Source organism: Callorhinus ursinus, unplaced genomic scaffold (genome assembly GCF_003265705.2).
Source record: "Callorhinus ursinus isolate GAN/ISIS: 27379988/994484 unplaced genomic scaffold, GSC_fseal_2.0 scaffold195, whole genome shotgun sequence".
NCBI lineage: Eukaryota > Metazoa > Chordata > Mammalia > Carnivora > Otariidae > Callorhinus > Callorhinus ursinus.
The window spans coordinates 70,794-77,932 of NW_027397257.1; positions in this window are offsets into that span (position 1 = coordinate 70,794).

The following is a 7,139-nucleotide window of genomic DNA, read 5'->3' on the forward strand; positions in this document are numbered from 1 at the left end:
ACCTTAGGGGGAAAGCTCTCAGCTTTTCCCCATAGAGAATGATATTCACTGTAGGTTTTTCATAGATGGCTTTTATGATATTGAGGTATGGACCCTCTATCTCTATACTCTGAAGACTTTTGATCAAGAAAGGATGCTCTACTTTGTCAAATGCTTTTTCTGCATCTATTGAGAGGATCATATGATTTTTTCCTTTCTTTAGTTAATGTATTGTATCACGTTGATTGATTTGCAGATGTTGAACCTACCTTGCAGCCCAGGGATCAATCCCACTTGGTCATGGTGAATAATCCTTTTCATGTAATGTTGGATCCTATTGGCTAGTATTTTGGTGAGAATTTTTGCATCCATGTTCATCAAGGATAATGGTCTGTAAAACTCCTTTTTGATGGGGTCTTTGTCTGGTTTGGGGATCAAGGTAATGGTGGCCTCATAAAATGAGTTTGGCAGTTTTCCTTCCATTTCTATTTTTTGGAACAGTTTCAGGAGAATAGGTATTAATTTTTCTTGAAATCTTTGGTAGAATTCCCCTGGGAAGTCGCCTGGCCCTGGGCTTTTGTTTGTTGGGAGATTTTTGAGGACTGCTTCAATTTCCTTAGTGGTTATAGGTCTGTTCAGGTTTTCTATTTCTTCCTGGTTCAATTTGGTAGTTGATACATCTCTAGGCATGCACCCATTTCTTCCAGGTTATCTAATTGGCTGGCATAGAGTTGCTCATAATATGTTCTTATAATTGTTTGTATTTCTTTGGTGTTGGTTGTAATCTCTCCTCTTTCATTCGTGATTTTGTTGATTTGGGTCCTTTCTCTTCTCTTTTTGATAAGTCTGGCCAGGGGTTTAACAATCTTGTTAATTCTTTCAAAGAAAAACCTCCTAGTTTCGTTGATCTGTTCTACTGTTCTTTTGGTTTCTATTTCATTGGTTTCTGCTCCTATCTTTATTATATCTCTTCTCCTGCTGGGTTTAGGCTTATTTGCTGTTTTTTCTCTAGCTCTTAGGACTGCCTTTGTTGTATCCCAAAGATTTTGAACAGTTGGGTTTTCATTTTTTTGGTTTCCATGAATTTTTTAAATTCTTTTTTAATTTCCTGTGTAACCCATTCATTCTTTAGTAGGATGCTCTTTAGCCTCCATGTATTTGAGTAATTTCCAATTTTCCTCATGTGATTGAGCTCTAGTTTCAAAGTATTGTGGTCTGAAAATATGCAGGGAATAATCCCATTCTTTTGGTACCGGTTGAGACCTGATTTGTGACCTAGGATGTGATCAATTCTGGAGAATGTTCCATGGGCACTAGAGAAGAATGTGTATTCCGTTGCCTTTGGGTGGAATGTTCTGACTATGTCTGTGAAGGCCATTTGGTCCAGTGTGTCATTTAAAATCTTTATTTCCTTGTTGATCTTTTGCTTGGATGACCTTCCATTTCAGTCAGGGAGGTGTTAAAGTCCCCCACTAGTATTGTATTGTTGTCAATGTGTTTCTTTGCTTTTGTTATTAATTGCCTTATATAATTAGCTGCTCCCATATTAGGGGCATAGATATTTACAATTGTTAGATCTTCTTGTTGGATAGACCCTTTAAGTAGGGTATAGTGTCCTTCCTCATCTCTTATTACAGTCTTTGTTTTAAAATCTAGTTTGTCTGATATAAGGATTGCCACCCCAGCTTTCTTTTGGTGTCCATTAGCATGGTAGATGGTTTTCCACCCCCTCACGTTCAATGTGGAAGTGTCTTTGGGTCTGAAGTGAGTCTCTTGCAGACAGCATATCGATGGGTCTTGTTTTTGAATCCAATCTGATAGCCTGTGTCTTTTGATTGGGGCATTTAGCCCATTTACATTCAGGGTAACTATTGAAAGATATGAATTTAGTGCCATTGTATTGCCTGTAAGGTGACTGTTACTGTATATTGTCTGTGTTCCTTTCTGATCTATGCTGCTTTTAGGCTCTCTCTTTGCTTAGAGGACCCCTTTCAATATTTCTTGGAGGGCTGGTTTCGTGTTTGCAAATTCCTTTAGTTTTTGTTTGTCCTGGAAGCTTTTTATCTCTCCTTCAATTTTCAGTGACAGCCTAGCTGGATATAGTATTCTTGGCTGCCTATTTTTCTCGTTTAGTGCTCTGAAGATATCATGCCTGTCCTTTCTGGCCTGCCAGGTCTCTGTGGATAGGTCTGTTGCCAATCTAATGTTTCTAGCATTATAGGTTACATATCTCTTCTCCCGAGCTGCTTTCAAGATTTTCTCTTTGTCTCTGAGACTCGTAAGTTTTACTAAGATGTCGGGGTGTTGACCTATTTTTATTGATTTTTAGAAGGGTTCTCTGTGCCTCCTGGATTTTGATGATTGTTTCCTTCCCCACATTAGGGAAGTTCTCTGCTATAATTTGCTCCAATATACCTTCTGCCCCCCTCTCTCTTTCTTCTTCTTCTCGGATCCCTATTATTCTAATGTTGTTTCATCTTATCGTATCACTTATCTCTCGAATTATGCCCTCATGATCCAGTAGTTGTTTATCTCTCTTTTTCTCAGCCTCTTTATTTTCCATCATTCGGTCTTCTATATCGCTGATTCTCTTCTGCCTTATTTATCCTAGCAGTTAGTGCCCCCATTTTTTATTGCACCTCATTAATCGCCTTTTTGATTTTGACTAGGTAGAGTTTAGTTCTTTTATTTCTCCAGAAAGGGTTTCTCTAATAACTTCCATTCTTTTTTGAAGTCCAGCTAGTATCTTTAAAGTCATGATTCTGAACTCTAGGTCCAACATTGCACTAATGTCCATACTGAGTAGGTCCCTGGCCGACGGTACTACCTCTTGTTCTTTTTGCTGAGGTGATTATTTTCGTCTTGTCATTTTGTCCAGAGGAGAATAGATGAATGAGAGAACAAAATGCTAACAGGTTAACAATGTCCCCAGCAAATATACTCTAAACAAATCAGAAAAGACCTGAAACCAGGGGAAAAAAGAGGGAAAGAAAGAAAAAAGAAGGAGGGAAAAAAAGGAAAAAGAAAAAGAGAAAAACAAACAAAAACAGAACAAAACAAAAAAACCAGAATATGATCAAATATGATCAGACTGGTGCATAGATCAGTGCCACACACTAGACTTTGGGTATATTTTGGTCTGTTAGAAGAGAGTGCCTCCTAAATTTTAAAGAAAGAAAAACTTATATATATACAAAATAAGGGTTGATACAATGAAGGGATAGAATATGACTGTAAAAATGAAAAATATAAAAAAATTTTAAAAAGGAATTGATAAGAAGGTGTTTGAAAAAAGAAAGAAGAGGATTAAAGAAAGGAAAGGAAGAAAAAAAAGGGGGAGAGAATTTGATCAGGCAGGAGATTGGAAAAAGCCATACACTAGAGATTTAGGGTATACTTTGATATGTTAGAAGAAACTGTATCTCAAAATTTAAAGAGAGAACAACTTATATACATATATATATATGCCAAAAATAAGGGTAAGTACTATGAAGGGATAGAATATGACTCTAAAAATGAAAAGTAAAATTTTTTTTCAAAAAGGGATTGATAAGATGTTGGTTGAAAAAGGGAAAAAGAAAAATTTTTTAAAAAGTTAAAAAAATTAATTTTGAAAGACTAATGAATCATGGTAAAAAAAAAGTCATGAATTCTATGTGCAGTATTCCCCTACCGCTGGAGTTCTGCCGTTCTCATTGATCGGTAAACTTGGTCTTGGCTGGCTGTTCGGGCTGATCTTCTGGTGGAGGGGCCTGTTGCCGTGGTTCCCAAATGTCTCTGCCGGAGGTGGAATTGCCCCGCCCTTGTCGGTCCAGGCCAAGCGATCTGCTCGGGTTTGCTCTCGGGAAATTTTGTTCCCTGCAAGCTTTCCCTATAGCTTGGAGTATGAGAGTGAAAATGGCAGCCTCCCAATCTCTACCCAGGAGGAGCCAAGAACTCAGGGCCCCGCTTCTCAGTGCACCCCCAGAGAAAAGCAATCACTTCTCTCCCCCATTCTCCAGCCGCACTCCGTGCTCACCTAGCCTGTGACCAAGCATTTCTCTCTCTGGCACCCAATCCCATGTGGAGTCTCCATACCTAGCAGATTCCTGTGGTGAGCTCCCACACCGCTCCTCCCAGGGGAGGGAGGGGCATCTCCCCGGATCTGTGGCTTGTTGGGTCCCTGCTGGAGGAGCAGTGGCCCGACTGTCATCAATCACAGTTTATGGCAACCCCAAGCTGAGAGCCCACACCTTGGCTCCATCTCTGCAGCCAGCTTCCCCACTCTGATACCTGGGATCTCTGCCGCACTCAGGCACCCCCAGCCTTTCTGTGACCCTGAGGGTCCTGAGACGACACTGTTCCGCGAGGGTTCCACCTCCCACTTAGCCACTGGAGTGATGTCCCTCAGCGGAGCCGACTTCTAAAAGTTCCGATTTTGTGCTCCACAGCTCTAGCACTAGCCAAAAGCGGCCGATGTAGGCCCCCCCCCGCTGTCTCTCCTTCCGAATATCGCCTCAGATTCACTTCTCCGCACGTCCTACCTTCTAGAAAGTGGTCGTTTTTCTGTTCAGAGGGTTGTTACTATTCTTATCTTCGATCTCCTGTTGAGTTTGTAAGTGTTCAGAATGGTGTGATCCCTATCCAGCTGAATTCCTGAGACCAGACGAAATCCAGGTCTCCTACCTCTCCGCCATCTTGCTCTGCCCCTCCTAGAAATGTGTTGCATTTCTATACACCAATAATGAAGCAGCAGAAAGAGAAATCAAGGAGTTGATCCCATTTACAATTGCACCAAAACCCGTAAGATACCTAGTAATAAGGCCAACCAAAGAGGTTAAAGGTCTGTGCTTGGAAAACTATAGAACACTTATGAAAGAAATTGAGGGGGTGGGGGGATGGGGTAACTGGGTGATGGACATTAACAACACATGTAATGAGCACTGGGTATTGCATAAGACTGATGAATCATTGACCTCTACCTCTGAAACTAATAATATATTATATGTTAGTTAATTGAATTTAAATTTTAAAAAGGAAAAAATTAAAATAAAAAAAGAAATTGAAGAGGACACAAAGAAATGGAAAAACATTCCATGCTCATGGATTAGAAGAACAAATATAGTTAAAATGTTTATACTATCCAAAGCAATCTACACATTCAATGTAATCTCTATCAAAATAACACCATTTTGTACAGAGCTAGAACAAACAATCCTAAAATCTGTATGGAACCATAAAAGACCCCAAATAACCAAATTAATGTTGAAAAGAGAAGCAAAGTGAAAGGCATCACAATTCCATACTTTAAGCTGTATTACAAAGCTTTAATCATCAAGACAGTATGGCAGTGGCACAAAAACTGACACATAGATCAATGGAACAGAATAGAAAACCCAGAAATGGACCCTCAACTCTGTGGTCAACTAATATTCACAGCAGGAAAGAATATCCAATGGAAAAAAGACAGTGTCTTCAGCAGATGGTGTTGGTAAAACTGGACAGTGACATGCAGAAGAATGAAACTAGACCACTTTCTTACACCATATAGAATAATAAACTCAAAATGGATGGAAAACCTAAATGTGAGACAGGAAACCATCAAAATCCTAGAGAAGAACACAGGCAGCAACCTCTTTGACCTCAGCTGGGGCAACTTCTTACTAGACACATGGCTGGAGGCAAGGGAAACAAAAGCAAAAGTGAACTATTGGGACTTTATCAGGATAAAAAGCTTTTGCACAGCAAAAGAAACAGTCAACAAAACTAATGGCAACTTATGGAATGGGAGAAGATATTTGCAATGACATATCTGATAAAGGATTAATATCCAAAATCAAGAACTTTTTAAACTCAACACCCAAAAACTAAATAATCCAGTTAAGGAATGGGCAGAAGACATGAATAGGCAATTTTCAAAGGAAGATATCCAGATGGTTAACAGACACATGAAAAGATGTTCAACAACACTCATCATCAGGGAAATACAAAATAAAGCCACAATGAGATATCACTTCACACTGGTCAGAATGGCTAAAATTAACAACACAAGAAACGACAGATGTTGGTGAGGATGAGGAGAAAGGGGAACCCTCTTGCACTGTTGCTGGGAATGCAAACTGGTGCAGCCACTCTGAAAAACAGTATGGAGGTTCCTCAGAAAGTTAAAAATGGAACTACCCTACGATCCAGTAAGTGCACTACTGGGTATTTACCCAAAGGATACAAAAATACAGTTTCAAAAGGGTACATGCACCCCAATGTTTATAGCAGCATTATCACCAATAGCCAAACTATGGAGAGAGCCCAAATGTCCATCAACTGATGAATGGATAAAGAAGATGTGGTATATACATACTCAGCCATAAAAAGAACAAAATCTTGCCCTTTGCAAAGATATGGATGGAGCTAGAGTGTATTATGCTAAGCAAAATAAGTCAGTCAGAAAAAGGCAAATACCATATGATTTCACTCCTATGGGGGAATTTAAGAAACAAAACAGATGAACATATGGGAGGGGGGAAGAGGAAAAGAGAGGAAAACAAACCACAAGAGACTTAAAGATAGAGAGGAAACAAGGTTGATGGAGGGAGGTGGGTGGGGGATGGGCTAGATGGGTGATGGGTATTAAGGAGGGCACTTGTTATGATGAGCAATGGGTGTTGTATGTAAGCACTGAATCACTGAATTCTACTATTTTTTTTAAGATTTTAAAATTTTAGAGAGAGAGCACGTGAGTGGGAAGAGGGGCAGAGGGAGAGGAAGAGAATCCTCAAGCAGACTCCCCACTGAGTGTGGAGCCTGAGTGTGGACCCTGACCCTGGGCTCAGTCTCAGGACCCTGAGATCATGACCTGATCTGAAACCAAGAGTCAGATGTTTAACCGAGTGGGCCATCCAGGCGCCCCTGAATTCTACTCCTGAAACCAATATTGCACTGTATGTTAAATAACTAGAATTTAAATAAAAATCTGAAAAGAAAAAAAACAAATTTCTAGTTCTCAAATACCTTTCAAACACCTTTGGAAGTTTTATTAAGATTACATTAAAGTTATAATTTAAATTAGGGAGACATGACATATTTATTATGTTGAACCTTCCTATCCACAAACAGGGACATATTTTAAGTTTTCTTTTATGTACCTCAGTGGCCTATAGAAGAAAGTGAACATTTCTTGTTAA